Source organism: Dermacentor variabilis, unplaced genomic scaffold (assembly GCF_050947875.1).
Source record: "Dermacentor variabilis isolate Ectoservices unplaced genomic scaffold, ASM5094787v1 scaffold_15, whole genome shotgun sequence".
In the NCBI taxonomy this organism is placed as follows: domain Eukaryota; kingdom Metazoa; phylum Arthropoda; class Arachnida; order Ixodida; family Ixodidae; genus Dermacentor; species Dermacentor variabilis.
The window spans coordinates 6,924,064-6,943,477 of NW_027460313.1; the positions used below are offsets into that span (position 1 = coordinate 6,924,064).

Sequence of the window (19,414 nt, forward strand, 5' to 3'; positions counted from 1 at the left end):
CCGGTATGGGAGACCGCAGGAACGGAATTTCGCTTGCGGAGGCTAGACGGGCGAGTGGAGAGAGCGTGTCGCTATGCAGTGGAGCTCGCCTTCTGAAATCATGGTTTCGCGTCACCGAAACATTTCTATCTCTGCTATTAATGAGCCGATTTCAAAAATTTTTGCAGCATAATGCTCCCCATAGGACACGTGACAACTTCCAGCATATAAGCGAAATTTGCTATGGCGCCTGGTGAGGGGCCCTTTAAAGGGAAGCTGAAGAGGTTTTAGAATTCGAAGTTACGGTGATTTCGAAGGCTTACACAGTATAGTTCAACACCCTGAAGTTATTTTCTCGATTGTGCACGTAGCAGTGCTGCAAACGCCGTTTAAATTTTCGTCGAGTCTCCGCCCCCCCACCCTCGCGCGCCAAGCGTAGCGGTGAAAGACGGCGCGCGAGGTTGACCTCAATAGAGGGGTCACGTGAGCTCTCATCAAATCATGCATGCCGCCGACACCCATGACGACGTCACGATCGTGTTCGCCATCAGAGCCCGTCAACCGACGGGCGGCGTCTCCTACGGAGGCAGCGGCTTGTTTTTGCTAAATAAAGCGCGTAGCGCTGATTTCTGGCTTGTTAAACTATGATTTTCGTATTCAGGGGGCCATAAACTTTAATAATTTGCTGAAAGTTCACTTTTTTTTAAAAGTGCTTCGGCTGCCCTTTAAAGCGATCTCAGCAGTATACAACCCCAGTAGCTTATATATAAACTAGCTTCGCATTATCCAACAATACCTCTGCTTGATTACAACGCACATGGGTTGGGTCGAGAATAACAACTTCATCATCATCATCATATATTAAGCATTAAAGGTCCCTTTCGGAGTATTGCACAAAGGGGGGAGGGGGGGGACAAAAACAGAAATGCATAGTAGTCATGATAACAAAAGTGATGTGGACTTTAATGGCAATAAAAATAAATAAATAAAAGGAAAACGTAGAACAGCGAAAAATAAAATATGGCGCAAGTGTGAATAAGGTGATTAGGTTTGAAAATGGGCAGTCAGTAGCTGCCTAAATTTTGAGCCATCGCATCCATCAACCATTGAATATGACAGCTCGTTCCAGTGCTGTATCGTGATGGGGAGGAAGCATTTATGAAATGCGGTTGTAGTGCCAGGAAGACGCTGTACACTTAGGCTGCTGAAAAGTCGACGGGAAGTGCGCTTAGGAGGGAAGCGAAGTGTTGTATGCAGCTGGGGAAAATTGTAGTGGAGATTGTGAAAAAGGCACACTTGTGCAATCGAGCGGCGAGTTGATAAGGCCTGGATGTTAGGAGCAGATATATTCCTAATGATACTTGTGTGCGAATCGTATTTCGAACTTAAAAATCGCACAGTCCGATTCTGTACAGGTTCTAATGCGTTAATCAAGCAAGTCTGATGGGGGTTCTAAACTGGGGACGCATATTCGAGTTTAGTGCAGATCAAAGTTTCATAGGCAAGCTTGCGAATAGGTGCGGGTGACATTGATAGGGGCCTTTTGATTAAACTAAGCAATTTTGAACGGCCAGCCGCTAGCTGTAAAATGTGGTCAAACCAGGTGAGTTTGGTTGATATTGTAACGCTTCGGTAGCGTTATGTATCTGTGGATGAGAGGACCAACGAATTTAGGGAATACAGTAAATGCTGTTGTTTCGCTTCTGAGAGCTACATATAAACTTGTGGATTATATGTAGAACGTGTGGTTATCTAAATGGAAAGTTAGCTGCATGGAAGTATATAACATATGTTCTAAGCGTTTACAAGCTATGCATCTCAGAGAAGTGGTGCTATAATTTGATGGATCGGAATGGCTGCCAGATTTTTATATCGGAACGACATGACTGATCTTCCACTCTTTGGGAATCGAGCTTGTAGTAATCGATTGATCGAAAGTAATTTACAAAATGGCACTTGAAATGGATTTGGTTCCTTTTATGAGTTTACCGGGTATGTTATCGGGGCCAGGCGTGCTTGAAGTCTTCAGGCCACCAATAAGTTTGGCTGCACCCTCGGCTGTAATTGTTATGAGTGGCATCTGCGAGAGGTTGAAGAGCGGTAAGGGAGGTATTACTTGGTTAGGTTCCCGAGGGAAACTCGAACAAAAAAAAAGAGTTAATGGCACTGCCGCCTTGATGATCGGGGACTTGAGATCCAGCTGGGTTGAGTATGGGGATGTGTTCCGAAGTAGCAGAGTTGTTTCTTAGTATGTTCCAGAACTTTCGTGGGTTATCACGAAGAATATTTAACAGATCCTGGTGGTAAAATTTAAGATTGGTTTGTTTTACAAGATCACCGCCCAAGCACTCCGTACAGATGGTTAACCTGCGAAGCTGAAACACGCTGCCCGGTGTTTATCACGGGGTTAATCACGACGGTTTATTAAACAACGGTTTGGTATACTGCCGTATCCTCGGTACGCAGTTGCTGCTTGCGCTCGGCTGCACAAGCCTGTTTTTGTGCCCGGGCTGCAGCATCGGCTGCAAGCAGTATTGTTACCAGTAATAATGGCTTCCTGTGTTTCTTTTTTTAGGCATGTAGCTGCGGGCGTTAGTTAGCATAGTGGATAGATTATGGAAAGTATTGGGATTAATCTTACCCTGACATGGGGGTGCAGGCCTAGGGGGCACGTCTTTGTAGCTATTGCGATGTTTCGAGCTACTGCGTCTAGTTCAGCGTTGGAAACGAACTTCTTGCTGCAGATTATGAGCTTATCGAAAACAATTTTGATTTACGATTTGGTACGCGGTCCATACGAAAAAAAAATTTGCAGGTCAACGCGTACGCGTGCGGAGTAATCTTCAAGTACACGAAAAATTCGTGCGTTTTAACTTCCAAGCAGCAGAAAGGACAATGATTTTATCCTTAACTTAGCGAACTTAACAATAATGGGACGAGTACAAGCAGCAATAGTAGAAGCAGAAGGTGAGTCAGTTGATTGCATGTTTTCGACAGTCCTTTCAAGGATATCGACCCGGGACGATAATCCGCTAACCAGGTTTGCCATATTTGATTGGGTAGAGCGTATTAAGGAAAATTCAGTTAGTGCAGCGTTCTGAGACTGTTGTAAACGGGAAAACGTTTGAGCTATATATTCAAGGAAATTGGATATGTCATTAGTATCAGGGCCGGGATTTAACTCAGCATCGCCCGCCAGTAGAAGCAGAGCACACACGATATGAAAAGTTTGGTACACTCTAAAAACTAAGGGAGTACCGGGCACTATCTTTGAGGGAGTAGCTGCTTGTCCCATATTTCACTCTCTTTTCGAGAGTAGATCGACCCTCTTTGAGAGAGAGTAGGTCAACTCCTCCTGACAGAGTTTTGTTACTCCACCGCAAGGGATTGCTAGTACTCTTCCGCAGAGTGATAATACTCTTCCCACAGGGAGTGCTAGTACTCTTCCGCAGAGTGCGAATACTCTCCCCGCAGGGTTAATAGTACACCGCCAGACCGAGTACTTCTACTCCCCCAAACAGTGTGCTTGTACTCCTTCAGAACAGAGTGCTAGTACTCTTCCCAATACCCTCTTAGCCAAGTCCTGGTCACGCATGCAGGCAGGAAATCAGATCAAATTAGGGCCGCTGATATACTGTTCCCTAGGCGGCTGCTCAGAGACACTGGCCCGATTCCAAGCGGCCTTCAGAATAGGCGTGAGCAAAGTTATGCAGGATTTTAAAGTCATTTTTTCCTGGCTATTTGCTGCCTACCGTGAGGCGTGACTGCTCTGAAGCGGCCTATGTGTATGCGTCACGAACGCCACTGAGGAGAAAAAAAAGCGAATTAACACTTAATCTGCAAATATCTTCGCAAATTTCACAATCAGGAGTCACACAATCTAATTAGAATACAATTGTCAAGGGAATCACGTACTTATGAAGAATCACGATGCCCTATACATCATGTGAATTCGAACCCGCGTACACTCGCATTTGTACAATTCAAAACACACATCATAACCATTACACCACAGCACCGCCACGCCCAGTCGCATTCTTTTAGAGGTTATATATATACCAAACGTATTTGATGAATCGGCTGTGGTGGGTGCGGTTTCTCTGCAGTGTGCTGTGCTGTTGTGTACTGGAATACGTGTGCGTTTGCATCATTTCCATTCCTTGCTACGACTAACGAAGGAAGACAACGTAGACGACAACGTGAGAACTATTCACGGCTTGTCGTCACCGCAGGAAAATAACAAATGTGCCGTTCAGCTCATGATCGAGTGCTTTTCCAGTCCATGCATTATATGTTCTCCAAAATACGCGGATACAAAGTATTGCGCCAACCATCCACGTATGTGAATTTAATTCGCGCGTATACTGGTGAGCAACTGCGACGCCAGTACCAGGCATTTCGACGTGCCTCACGCTGCCGTGTAGGCGTTCTTTTCAAGTGCATTAGTTTAGAGTTTGGTTCAGTCCGCTGTGAGCTGTTGTCCTGCATTAGCAGCGGATCGTTAGCGTTTTGAAGCGCATGCATTCCAGCATTTGGAGACTGCTTATGCCAATAGCCGCGTCAAATGCATTGGCACGCATGTTTAAATGACTAATGTGTCCACTTGTTACGCGTGCACTGCTCGTATCCTGTGGCAGTGCTCGTTCTAAAAGCTTCGAAGACCATCTACACTCATGCGTGTGTTCAATTTATATATGCAGAGGATGGAGTTCCCGGCTAGTTGGTTGAGCATTTTAGAAGAAACAGCGCAACACAAGGACGACGCAAAAACATGCCACACCACGAAGCGCTGGTGTGGTTGATGCTTTTTTTCGTCCTTGTGTTTGCGCTGTTTCTTCTTCCACGATACACGCACACCACAGGTACGCGAAAGTTTAGGAGCATAAGTGGTTAACTCTGTTTTCCCCGTTTTCTCTCAGTGTCAATGGCACAGTGCGTTGCCCGGAATTGTGCACGCTTACCCCCATATGCAGAAATGCATCAGAACTTGAAGCCCATGCTTGACTTGATCTAAACGACGCAAGTCGTGAACGCACCAAAAGAAAGGCAGTGAGCGTCTTGGGGGACGTTCGCACCAGGCGTCGTTTATATCAAGTCAAGCATGAGCTTTGTATTAAGATACATTTCTGAATACGGGGGCTAGACATCTGCTTCTTCCAGAAAATGTCGAAGAAACGCCCGCCAAAACCAGGCACATTCGTAAACTTAACTAGGCAATACGAAGCTCCATAGTAAAAAGAAGAGTGGTATTAAAAGCTTTCAGTATTTTTCTTTACTCCAAAATAGTTGCGCTCTCGTGGCTTCACTGTACAGAGATAGTGCAGCGTTAGCTAGAAAGCATGAATTTCCTAACTCCATGCCAAAATAAGCTTGTAAAATTATTTAGGTGCTAGAATCCAGGGTTTGTAGCGAGCCTTGAAAATCCTTTATTTCTAAAATGCCATTTTCAAGGCACTGAAAACCCTTGAATTTTTAGAAGTACTGGAAAGTCCTTAAACTTGTACACTTGGCTAGACTTAGCAGACATTGCCAAGCGCTTTTTCCCCTTCTGTGACACTCTTTCGCATGTCACAGAAAATTGTCTCTGGAGGTAATAGAAGGAAAGCGACATCGTTAAAGTTGAAATTACAAAGGAGCTGCAGATACCAGTTTTATGCACATGGAACCGGCGACAAATGTGCTTGGAGGAGCAGAAGCAAGAAGCTCAACAGTTGAGGCATTCAAAGAGAAGCCGTGAAGAGTAAATTGAGAGCGACAGACACAATAAAAAGAAATTAGAAATGACTATTGCTTATTTGATGGTGAAAAAAAGCTGAGGCAACAGATGACATCACATACACTGTCAAACCAAACAGTATTCAAAAACTGCAAATGTTGCAGGTCCAAGTAGTTAATTGTGCTATTGCAGAAAAACTTTGAGCGCTTTCTTGAAATGCTTCCTTGTGTGCGTTTAGTAGTGGGCGGTGAAAGGCAAATTAGCAGTCTTTCAAATGTTTGAAATCACTGAAATGCGATTTGTTTTGTTTTCTTTTGTTTGCATTAAAGTTAACGGTGTTCTTGAACAAGTTATTGCCTGTCCAAACTACTACACACATTGCACGAGGTTCTTGAAGTTACTGTGTCAGGGCCTCGAAAGTCCTTGAAAACCATTGAATTTTTTTCTTCAATATTGCTACGAACCCAGTACAACAACTGTCATGGAGTAAAAACCTTGGCTGAACAGGGGCTTATACGCAGAGCACAGGAAGACTAGAAATGCAGTAGTAGGCACGGAGGGCCCTGAAAAAAATGTGCCACATCCGCTCGTCTGCCTTATGTTTCTGCACCGACTGTCGCATTTTTAATAGAAGTGCACTTTCTGTTCTACTCCAATAAACGCAACATTACGAACTCCAGTGTGGGGCAGTCCTTCAGCCAGAGCAGAACTTTTTCTGTACATCCGAGTCAGCTCTGTCATTTTTCCAGCATTGTAGTACAAGATTTGTTAAACTGGTTTAGCAGAATATGAGCAGTATACTCTTAAATTAGCTGTTTATTTGTATGCACAAGTTCAGGTCCTCAGTTTGGTTGCATGACAAATTGCCATACCTCAATAGATACAAGAAACAATTTTATTACAGTTTAATAAAATCCAAACAGTAATAATCACAACAATATAATGACATACATTTCTTTTGGTACGTATACAGCCCATGTCCTGGCAGTGTATAAATTCAACTATACACCGCAAGTACTGTGTCCTGACCACTATTATTCACATGTGTAAAACCATCACAGCAATTCAACAAATATCACAGTAATTAGTGACATACACTTTGTAACTGCTTTACATGAGCATAATGTATACAAATGGTCCCTGTGTACCTACACATGACTAGTGCCACCCGAGTACTATTACTCACAGGTGTAAAACCAACAAAGCAGTTCTTTAAAAAATATCACAGCTCTTAGTGACGTACATGCTGTAACTCCCTTGTAGAAACTTAATACAAACACGTGAGGACACAGAAAGCTAGCAGTGGGTATACATGGGAATACCACCGCCTCAATACTAATTCACAAGTGTAAAACCAACCAAGCAGTTCTTTAAAGAATATCACAATGCTTAGTGACATACATTTTCTAACTAGCTTATATAAGCTTTATACAAACATGAGAACATACACAAAGCTAGCGGTGCACCCGCATAGAAGTGCGGCCATCTGAACACGATTATTTGCAAGTGTAAGCTCAACAGAACAGTTCGTTATAGTGACGCACATTTTGTAACTGCCTTATACAAGCTTAGTGCAAGCACAAGAATGCAGAAAAATATAAATTAAAAACTTGCTCTATGCATACACAAACAGATCAACACAAATGGTAAACACCGCTTTGAAGACAAATGTGACTGTGGCAAAGCGCAGTGCTGTGCCGGTTGAAATTGCCACCCACAAAAGTATTGAGCAATGCTTAAACCACAGGCAATAAAGTGCTGAAAGACTGCGTCTCTAACGTAACTATTTTAATTCAAATTTCTTGAATATAGGGCTCGCTTGCAGATAAGGCATCTGATCCAACTGACCTGATTTTACACCTGCTACATGCATACAATGCACTCAGATATAACCGGTAATAATAATTATAAAAGGCATTTAAAAACTTGACAGTATGATGAAGATGCATGACTAGAAAAGTTCTGTCCCCCTCGTACTTGTTAAAAAGGTGTAAGTACGACACATGTTCTTTTTTTCCTGAATTTTTGCATTAATGGACAGCCGGGAACCTCGAACCGACACAAAAATAAAGATACTGCTATGTTAATAGTGTTATGAATAATTTTTTGCGAAAGCTTTTTTACAGACAAGTTGCAGTCTCGTTTCTGGAGGTTGAGCTGTATCTTGGAAAATAGCTTGAAAAGTGGTCACATGGGAGCATGACACTATATCATAATGTTAGTTTCAGTTGACTCTCTTGCCCTACAAGTCGCTGCTCACTGTGGCCAGTGATGCAACAGCAGTGTCTGTGTGATTTTCATCACACTTCCATCCTATGCCATTCTTACCAGAGTTGGCGGCACATAGATACCCAAATTTCGATAGTGTTGCTTTCTCAGGTGGTTGCTTTTGATTTGCTCAATATCAGTTGGCACTTCAGCTGCATCAAACTTCTTTTTTACCTCTTCAACAACAACATCAACAACAATCTTATGACACCTGTGTTGTCCTTCTAGTTGCCGACAAAGACCAGTCAATCTAGCAACAACACTGACAGTCTCTACTATCTTGTAATGGGAGAGAGGTGTGTCCCACCATGTGTTTCACATTGTCACTATGTGGGCTGGCTGGGGAGGCAACAACTGTAATATGTTTGCATTTGCATATACTAAAGTGATGCTTGTACTGTGTTATAACACCTAACTTAGTCTTGCACTTGCTGCACAATAACACTGGCTCACAGTCGTGGTGAAAAGCTTTTGTATGTTGAGCAAATGAGTTGTATCCACTACAAAAAAAGTCAGTGATAGCACACATGTTGCTCTACCAGGCCTGGTGTGGTTCCTTCTGACACTGCTGCTGATGATGACGCGCTGCTGCTTGCCTCGTACACTGTTGCAGCTGCAGTAGACATGGCAGTCTCTGTATCTATTGCTGCCGTGTCATCTGTCATGGTAACTTCCAAGTGGTATCGGGCTCACTTCTGCAACAGAGATGTTGTTTGCCCCTTGAGGGCTCTCATGATCAGGGCCAATAATTTCGTAGGCATTGTCTCCTGCATCGAAGAACCAATAAGAACAGCATGAATTAATAAACATAGCTCTAAAAAGTACGGACATCAAGACTTAACCACAAGCTTTGCACATAAGTGACCGGGCTTAATGAATAATACTTGCAGGAGGAGTTACACAATTGTTTGTGTATATTACAGTAAAGCCTCATCAGAAGATATTCAAGAGGCACGGGAAACATGTCTCTCGAAACAAAAAATTTTAAGACACTGAGGAGCCAGACTAGATCACTTTATTATGCATCATCACTAAAGTATGTTTTGATATATCTGAAGGAATAAATGCTCAGGGTGGCTTAAAGGGCCCCTAAACCACTTCTCGACATTTTTTGAACATTTCAAGTAAACACGCGTATCGAAATCAGAATGCCGTCACGATCGACGAAGCCAAATGCCAGAGTGCGTAGCACTGCCGGAGCACCACAATATGAAGAAAATGACCCCGTGCGCCTCTCTGGACCTATCCTGCACCTCCCAGTTTGTCCTGACGTCACCAGGCTGTCTCTGATGATGTCACCAGTTTCCGGTGCTGTCGATTGGTCGAACGAAAGTGTACGACTTCCGGCAAGGCCTGCAAGCAAATACATACACTCCTTCTTCCTCGTCGCGTTGCGCGCGATGCCATTGTGGGCAGCCAATGGGGGCAAAGAACAGAAACGCCAACAGAAGGGTCTCCCTATGAGGCTCTTCAACACGAGTCACCATACAGTTCCGTTGTATTAGCGCCACTCCTCGCAGGACGACGGGCCAGTGCGGCAGCAACAGAGCTCGTTGGTGTTGGCCTGTCCCGTAACATTTGGAGGTGTACTAGGCAAGGAAAAGACGACACTGTCCATATGGCGTGTACCCGATGAAAGAGTAAAATGAGTGGGGACTACTTTTCGATAATCAAACACACGTAGCTCCACTATTACTGCACCGTTTCGAAAAATTCTCGTGGCTACCTGTTCATTGCCTTATTGTGTAGAACTGCAACACCGCAGCTAAATTTCAACCTCGGTGGTTTAGAGGCCCTTTAAAGAAGACATTCACAGCTTTTTAGTGACTGTAGATTGTGTTAGCTTCCTTCCCAACTTCTGGAATTTGAACACTTCACTTTGCAAGCCTTGTTGCTCGCAGTACCTTTGAGGTGCTCTTAGACGCTCGTCAGCTTCAACTGCCGACACTTTCTGCCCTGCACTGTCCTCGTTGCCCTCCTTTCCTGGTTCATGCTAAAAGAGACATGCGCGATTGACTTGTGTAAGGATTGCGTGATCTTTACGCCCTTCGGAGCACACAAGGTGCACAAAGTGAATATGTCTGGGTTGTGTGCCTTCGAAGTAGTGAATACTTAAAAAGTCATCCTTAGTAACAAAGGTGTCTCTTGTATACAGTATTGTTAACTGGCAAACATCGGAAAACCAACCAAACCATTTTCAGATGTCTCTTACAACCAAGTGCATCTTGTAGTGAGATTCTACTGTACTGAATATTTTTCAACTATGGATCATCTGCATGTATATATAGTCACAAAGACATGTTGTGTGGAATGGCGAATCGGGAAACAGTTCGTACTCTTACTTTTTGTCCCTAACATAAGCAGCTGATAACAATATTGTTACGGTTAATGTTAAACCGGCTTTATTTAAGGGACGAGATTGATGGTGAAGTCAAGATGGCGTCCCGAGGCTGCACACGCTAACGTCTTCTTCCTCTTCTGCTCGCCCGGCTCATGCCGTAGCAATCCCCGGTTGCCAGACGAAGCCCGCTGGGCAAGTCCAAATCACTCGGAAAGCGCAGGGTGAAACCGCTTAAGACGGGCAACATGTACTAACTGGGTCCGGCTAGACCGACGACCAGCGGACGTCAAGCGTGCCACCACGTACGTCAAGTCACTCAAGCGATCTACAATGACGAATGGGCCCGTGTACTGGGGTAAAAACTTTTCGCATAAGCCACGTTTACGTTCCGGAGTCCACAACCACACAAAGTCTCCTTTAGCGTACGAGACAGACTGGTGTCGGCTGTCATAGCGCACTTTCGATCGGTGTTGCGATGCCACAGTACGAAGGCGAGCGATACGCCGGGCTTCTTCGGCAAGACAAAGCGTCTTGGCAACAGAGTACTCGCTGTGAAAGTCAAACGGTAGTATAGTGTCAATGCAGCTTAGCGGTGAACGTGCGTAAAGGAGATAAAAAGGACTGTAATCGGTCGTCTCATGCTTTGCAGTATTATAAGCATAGGTGATGAAGGGGAGTACGTCATCCCAGTCCTTGTGATCGGAAGATACGTACATGGCCAGCATGTTAGTTAGAGTTCTGTTCGTACGTTCTACAAGCCCATTTGTCTGAGGGTGATAAGGCGTTGAATGACGGAACTGTGAACTGCAGAGACGAAGCAGCTCTTCTACGGCGTCCGCAACAAACTGACGACCGCGATCGCTAATGATGACACGGGGGGGACCATGTCGAAGAATAATGAATCGAAGCAAAAACGTTGCAACGGACACAGCTGTTGAAGATGGTACGGCCGCCGTTTCCGCGTAACGGGTCAGATGGTCGACACATACGATCACCCATCGGTTGTCGTTAGATGATCGGGGAAATGGGCCCAGAAGATCGATACCCACTTGTTCAAATGGCAGGCGAGGCGGCGGCAGAGGTTGGAGAAGACCTGGCGGAGCGGTCGTAGGGCGTTTGTAGCGTTGACATTGGTCACAACTGGCGACGTAGTGCTTGACTGTGTCCCGCATTTTGGGCCAGTAAAAACGCTCCTGAGTCCGGTTCAAAGTTCTGATGAATCCTAGATGGCCAGAGGTCACATCGTCGTGCATGGCTCTCAGTATGTCCGTTCGCAGACTCTGCGGCACCACCAGAAGGAAGCGTGCGCCTTTAGCTGAATAATTGGTCTTGTAAAGCAGGCCGTCGCGGACACAAAATCGGCCAGTTGCTCCAGGACGCGATGCGGCTACAAATAGAGGTTCCGAACTAATATCATTTTCCTGCTCTGCTTTGAAAGTCGTCGAGTCTGGGAATGTAGAAGAAATGGGAGCAAAACAGTTATCAAAATTGTCGGCGTCACACTCCGTCGTCGTCAGAGGAAGGCGGGAGAGACAGTCCGCATCTGCGTGGCGACGCCCGGACTTGTAGAAAATAACGAAGTCGTACTCCTGCAGTCGAAGAGCCCAACGTGCCAGTCGTCCACTCGGGTCACGGAGATTCACCAACCAGCATAACGCATGGTGGTCAGTAACGATAGTGAACGGGCGTCCGTAGATATAGGGCCGAAATTTGTGGACAGCGAAAACAGCTGCCAAGCATTCTTGCTCGGTCACAGTGTAATTGCGTTCCGCCTTAGTCAAAGAGCGACTAGCATAAGCCACAACGTGTTCAGGTCCGTCTTGACGTTGCACTAGTACGGCACCGATGCCGATGCCACTGGCATCAGCGTGCACTTCCGTAGGTGCGGATGCATCGAAGTGACGCAATACGGGCCCTGACGTTAGTAGAAATTTTAGCTGGCGGAACGCGTCGTCGCAAGCCGATGTCCAGTTGAAGGGGACGGCTTTTTGGAGAAGACATGTTAGGGGGTACACCACGTCGGCGAACCTTGGGATGAAGCGCCGAAAATACGAGCACAGGCCCAAGAAACTCCTCAACTCCCGCACTGACTTCGGTGCTTCGAAGGAGCTGACTGCCTCAATCTTCCGTGGATCTGGCCTCACACCGTTTTTGTCGACCAGATGCCCAAGTACTAACGTCTCCGTTTCCCCGAAACGACATTTCTTGGAATTTAGGATCAAGCCGGCTTGTTTGACACAATCCAGAACAAGACTGAGACGGCTGTTATGTTCACTCAATGTGCTGCCAAAAATCACCACATCATCGAGGTAGCACAAACAAATTTCCCATTTAAGTCCTCGGAGGATAGTATCCATGAATCGTTCGAATGTTGCTGGCGCGTTACAAAGGCCGAACGGCATAACGTTAAATTCATAAAGACCATCTGGTGTCACGAAGGCCGTTTTCTCCTTATCGTCTGGGTGCATGGGTATCTGCCAATACCCTGATCGCAAATCCAGTGATGAAAAGTAGGCAGCGGAATGTAAACAATCGATGACATCATCAATTCTAGGAAGTGGATACACATCCTTTTTGGTGACTGCATTCAGTTTCCTGTAATCAACGCAAAACCGCCACGATCCATCCTTCTTCTTTACTAAGATTACTGGTGCTGCCCACGGACTAGAGGACTCTTGAACAACACTTTTCCGCAGCATGTCTTTCACCTGTTCAGCAATAACTGTCCTCTCTGTTGCAGAAACGCGGTAAGGCTTTTGCCGAATGGGATGCGCAGATCCGGTGTCAATTCTGTGGCGAGCACGAGAACGAGGGAGTGAAGCCTGCTTGTCGCCTTGTGCGAAATCGAATACAGAAAGATGTGCCCACAAAACTTCCGCGAGAACGCGGCGCTCATGTGAGGGCAGCGCCTTGTTGATCATCCATAGGATCTGCTCTTCAGAAGTGCTTTGGTGAGGATCGCTAGTACGAGACTGCTCCTCCTCGCTTAGAACTGTAATGGAGCTGTAAGTAATCTCGTCAAATTCAGCGAGCTTCATATCACGCGGAAGAACAGCAGGGACGCAAGAACAATTGAAAGCCCACAAATTTGAGACGCCATTCACTACTCTCACGACAGAGCGTGGTACGAGTACATCTTTCTTTGCGCAGCTCGACGTAAGTGGCTGGACTTGCGCGTCAAACGATGAAAGGTCGGCAGCAGCGAAGTTGACAGGGATACGTGACAGCGACCAAGGTGGTACCAGCAAATCTTTCGAAACAACACAATAGTTTTTCACTGGTAAGGATGTGTCGGCAAGGGTGGCGAGAAGCGCGCTATTCAAAGTAATTTCGCCTGTGCCACAGTTAACGGATGCACCACAATCCTGAAGAAAGTCAATCCCGAGAATCACGTCGTGAGTGCACCGCGGTAGTACGAGAAATTCTGTTATAAGATCTTCTGCTCCGAACAAAACACTTGCAACACAAATACCAAGGGGAACTAGGCACTCTCCACTGACACCACGAAACGTCACACCACCATTCCACGGGAACATAACTTTCCGACCCAGCCTCTCTTTGAATGTCACACTCATGACGGAAACGCTAGCACCAGTATCAACTAATGCTGTTGCAGGTATACTATCAATTAACACACGCACTTTGTTCTTCACCATCATAATAGGCAGAGGAGTATTTCGCAGAGACGCAGACTGTCCGGCGACCTTACCTCCATCGGTCGCGCCGGCTAGTTTCCCGACGGCGGTGGTGACGCAGTACGTCGCCGTGGTGACGGTGAACGGCGTTGGCGACTGGTTGGGGGCGTCAGGCTACGGTCTGAAGCTGGCGAGCCACTCCTTCTACTATAATGACGGAAGGTATTCCGGGGTGGCGCGCCTGTGATGGTTGCAATATCAGGGTCTGTCGGCCAACGGTCGTCATAACTGTCACGTTCAAAAGTAGGCCAAGTTGGTGGTGGGCCATATCTTGTCTGTCGGCGCCGGCGACAAAAACGAGCAATGTGTCCCGAGGCGCCACAGCTGTAACACACAGGCGATGCGCGATCGACGTTGTAAACCTCGGGGTCAATCCTGGGACGCTGCGAATAATAAATGCGACCTTCCGAATTCCGATTCGTGGTGGTAGCTGCACGAGTTCGTTGATCGTGCGTCACGTCGTCGGGAAAGGTACGTCGGTGCTGTCGCAGCTGATCTACTCGACACTCTGCAACGCCTGGCATGGCGGACAATGCGGACACAGCAGATGCATGTTCTTGAGGTTGGTTGGGAACCCACCCAAGCTGGTCGGCATCCGCCCCTTTGGTGTGTCTTTCAAGTTCTTCGCGAACAATTTGCCTTATAGTTGCCGCAAGGTCTAGTTGAAAACTGTAGTTGTCATTGTCTTCAACGCTTGCCACCGTTGTCACATTTGCTAACCTGCCGAACTTAGGCGTGATACGGCGCAGCTTCAAGGCCTCAAATGTGCGGCAATGCTTGATGAGGTCGGCGACCGAGGCGAGACTCTCCTTTCCGATTAAATAATTGTACACATCCTCGGCTATGCCTTTAAGAAGGTGTCCAACCTTGTCCTCTTCGGACATTCGAGGATTGACCGTTCTGCAAAGCTTCAGGATTGCCTCAATGTACGTAGTACAGGTCTCACCTGGGACTTGAGCGCGCTGAAGCAATGTCTGCTCCGCCCACTTCCTTTTCGTGGTGGAATCGCCGAAGCACTCAGTAAGGTGAGTAACGAAGCTGTCCCACGTTGTGCAGATATCTTCATGGTTCTCGAACCACACTAGCGCAGTGTCTGTGAGGAACAGAACCACATTGTCGAGCTGAGCCGTGGAGTTCCAGCCGTTGTACTTGCTCACACGCTTGTAGTGGGTGAGCCATTCCTCCACGTCCTCGCCGAATTTGCCTGAGAAAGGGCGGGGCTCCATCTGATGCATCCAGGCGCCGGTTGTTCGAACTGGAGCTGCCAGAGAAGGCTGTTGGTCACCGCTGTGGGACATCGGGATCTCAAGTGGTATTGCGGGCAGTTGAGCGAGGCGTCGGCTCCGGCGTGGTGCTTGCTGCAGCAGCTCCGTCGTCTTGGTCGAAGTACCCAGCACCTCCACCACATAACAATATGATAAAAAAGCAGGCAATGAGGCTAGAATGGAACATAATCCTTCAGCTCTAAACAGTTTTTTGGGCCCACATCATTCCCTCATATGACATGAGGAAACAACTTGATTGCAGCAATGGCTGCATGTGATCTGAGTTGATTGAAACAAACTATACGTAAGGTTGTCCTGCTGGTGAACCTGGCTGCGCGATGCTTCTCATGCTTTTTGGCATGATTCCTTTTTTTCCACTCCACTTTTTTTTCAGATTTTCTCCCCTTTCCCTTCCCCCTTGTGTAAAATAGCACACTTGAAGTATCAAATCTGTTGAACTAACGTGTGTATCAAACCTGTTAGCATGTGTGCTTCTCTGTGGTCTGTGTTGTATTTTTGCGCTGCACAATTCAATTCAAGATGAAAGATGGAACGTCCCTGCCTTTAGTTTAATTGTGTGTGTGTGTGTGTGTGTGTGTGTGTGTGTGTGTGTGTGTGTGTGTGTGTGTGTGTGTGTGTGTGTGTGTGTGTGTGTGTGTGTGTGTGTGTCTCATGTTTTGAAATATATGTACATTCAGGAGTGCCTGCATGCCCTTCTATCCTGCTCCAGTGACGAAAAGGAGAGCCTGTTTATGTACCATAGTAAAAAATTCAAAGGTTTTCGCTGTGCCCATTACATCCCTTATCATATGGATCTGTCACAATACAGAGTAGCAGTGGTCCATAATACTAGCCCATCCCAACATAATTATAAATTAACACATACCGACATGCTACGAAACAGCTGTTGCAAAGCCGCTGGTGAAGGCAATTTCCGCAGCACTGCAGTGGTACAGCCGAGTTTCACCTGTATAGTGACAAATCCATATGCGTGTTAGCAACGCAGTAGTTGCTGATGGTTTCATAAGCTTTACACTACACAATAAAGTAATCTAGACAACTTTGTTGGAACAAATGCACATAATTAGGACACCACTTAAACACTAACACGATTAATTGCCCCCAATCTCTCACTCACTAAGGGATAATACTACGGAAACATCGGTGGAGAGCTCAGATTAACACAGCCCATAAAGGACAAGCGTTCTTTGAGGAAAACAGCTATAACAGCGGTTAGTTTTCTTGATCATTTTATGTGGTAGCTTTGATTTAAATGTCATGCAGTACTATAAAATACGAAGTGCCGCATTTCTAGCAGCAGAAGGCGTCGTCAGGCTCATGGTACAACAGATTTTTGCACTGTTTGTCAGTGAGCCGACACATACAAAGAAAACCGAATTCACACATACATATACAGTGTCAAGTGCACTTCTCCTTCTGAAAACGCAGCCACCAGTTCCAATGTTGCTGAAAGGAAAGGTAATATAAAGTGCGAGACTGCATGGAACTGCCACTTATGACTGTAAATGTATGGTCTGCTGATTGCAGAGGTAGTCACATGCTATTTCTAGTCTCTTTTGGAAGCATTACTAAAGAATAAATTAAAATCTATTCATAAGTCACGAATTTCATGCATCCACAGTTTGGCTAAATAACTTGTGAGAAAAAGACATGTTTACCTGGAATAGCAACCTTTTTTCCTGCTGCAAAACTTTCCTTCGAATTAATGAAATAACTTTACAGTGTCATAATGCGTTTCTCGCAACTACTTGCCGGCAGTGGCGAGTTAGTGTTTATATCCGACTCATTGGGCGACAATACTGCCAAACACAAATGCTTCACGAACACGAGAACACGTCCCTCGCAGAGAATAGCAACCATATATGCCTCTGTGAGACATGATCGCACCTTTGTGGTCAAAATGTACATTAGAACGACATCACCATCTCATTAAAAAAAAAGCCTCCGTACAAGGCAGCCGCCAACTGGATAATGTGAAATTGCAACTGATGTCCACTTACTGGTGGCCTGTGTTTGAGTCACTTTTGGCAGTTGACTGGGTGCTGAGAAATGCACGTCCTGGGTTGTCCCTGCAAAACATACAGGGTTATGTCAAATGTTGAAAATATATATATGCCGGCATTTCATCAGTCGCAAAACAAACGAGTAAACTAATAAACAACTGTAATGTAAACAGAGTACACATCATAAGATAGGCTCTCAACTGTTAATGCATTACGCAAAAAACCTAATGCATAGGAAAGACTATATGTATACACACGAAGCTGACACACAATTTAATTCGCTCTAGGTTTTTCCATGCAGTATATTCAAATTATTATGTCTCTTGGTTAGAGCAAAATTAGTGTAAATTACGAACTAAATTATCTACCCTGGAAACTTTTCTTCAATATGCACCTGTGCGCGCTTCGAACGAGTAGCGTTGTAAAATTTACGTACATGGCATTTAACATAGTTGCTGAACACGGATTTCCTTTGCCCTGTGTCGTGTACAGTGAGCTACATATATCTGCCCCCCCCCTTTTTTGTACTAGCCATACTGCGTGCCATTGCACCTATACGCACGTCAATAAACCTCACGACACAGAAATAAAAAAAGCGCCAATCACCCATGCCTGCATGTTGTAGTGGGCCTAACCTAACCAAGCATGGGCTGTTGCTTTTTATAGTAAACACAGGCACCATGCTCATTGCAAGTATGTATCATGTCGCTAAGCAAATATGCAATTTCACTGTACCACTATTTTTTTATCACATGGATATATCTGTTGAGAGGCAAGACAAAAAGCAGTCACTTCTCAGAACTAATCAGCTTTCTTAAAACACATTTTTAACTTTTCAATGACACTTGCTGCTATGTGTTTGTCTCCAGAGAGCATACTTGATTTGACTTTCCAATCAGAGACATTACATAAATATGCCATGTTTAGATGACTGCCTGGAGCACGTGAGAATTTTCATCTTCGTGTAACATACTGTATCTTGATTTTGTTGACATTTGGTCAAATGGTACACCCAATATACCCACATAATAGTTTTCTTGTCCAAATAACATGCCAATGTATTTTGATTTTTTGGCATTGGCTCCTCTGCACTACGTGAAGTCGCGCTGCACTGGCTCTTTCACATCCTCGTGTCCTTGCAGCTGCCTTCTTGCGTTATATAAAGCGGGTGCCTGAAAAATATCGTATGCAAAAGTCAACACAAGGGCATGGTGCAAAACAACATCAAGACAGTCAACGCCATGGCAATAAAAAAGTCTTAGCTCTTAGTCTTCCTAGTGAAATGCATGCAAAACATCCAAATGACTGCAACAGTCAACTGCTAAACTAACTTCAATTTTTAGATTTAAGCAAAAAAACAAATAAACCACAGTTCATCCTTGTTTTTCATGAATGTTAGAATACTCCTGCTAATGAATAGAATATTGGTCATTTTCAGACGTCATAGGTCTGTCATGAGTCTGGTGTATCGCAAACACCACTTGTGACACATCCTAAGCACGTGCCCAGTGTGCCCCCCCCCCCCAGCACCATCCCTGGTTGTGCCACTGCTGAAGCCATAATTTTAGGATTATAGCTGCAAACATGATGCTCAGTAGGGATGAAAATATTGTCCTTCAGCTCAATGGATATATGGATGTGCCTATAAAAAAGAGCAACAAGGCTTGTTATGGCAAGCTTACCCACATTTCAATACTAACAAGTTCACTGCGGCCTGCATCTAAGCTTACTAAAAGGCATGAACTTATTTTCATGCATGAGGTGCGCAGTGGAGTTCATTTTTGACAGACCCGACTACTGCTGCAGTTTGAAATCTAGCATTTTAGATTCCTGTGGGCTACTAAAAGTTGCAGTTAAACCGCAGTTATTAGTTTATTACACCAACCTATTGTTCTGTGTACGACAGACTGGTAACACGGAATTAAAGCAACATTTTATTTTGATATTTTATTTCTCTACTAAAAATATTCAAGCGATAAGCACATCTTGATCTGCCATGCTATAGCAAAATGCACACATTACGCTTGTAACCCCCAGAGGAAGGCTGATTTAGCTGTTCATATGACATAACTCTGACACGCCAACTCATATTAGCAAATGCACAGGCATGTCCAAAACAATAAGCG

At 45.2% G+C, this 19,414-nt stretch overlaps 1 protein-coding gene and 1 long non-coding RNA gene across 4 annotated transcripts in view; one reads left to right on the forward strand and one right to left on the reverse strand.

Annotated features, from left to right (window-relative positions):
- LOC142567938 (papilin-like) overlaps nt 1–19,414 on the forward strand; it is a 604,722-nt gene that overhangs the window by 429,565 nt on the left and 155,743 nt on the right. The gene's annotated exons all lie outside the window — the stretch shown is intronic.
- LOC142567940 (uncharacterized) lies at nt 8,548–18,803 on the reverse strand. Its single transcript, XR_012825314.1, has 3 exons — nt 17,286–18,803; nt 16,151–16,231; nt 8,548–8,730 (listed from the first exon to the last, which is right to left on the reverse strand). It is a non-coding gene; the product is annotated as an uncharacterized LOC142567940 (long non-coding RNA).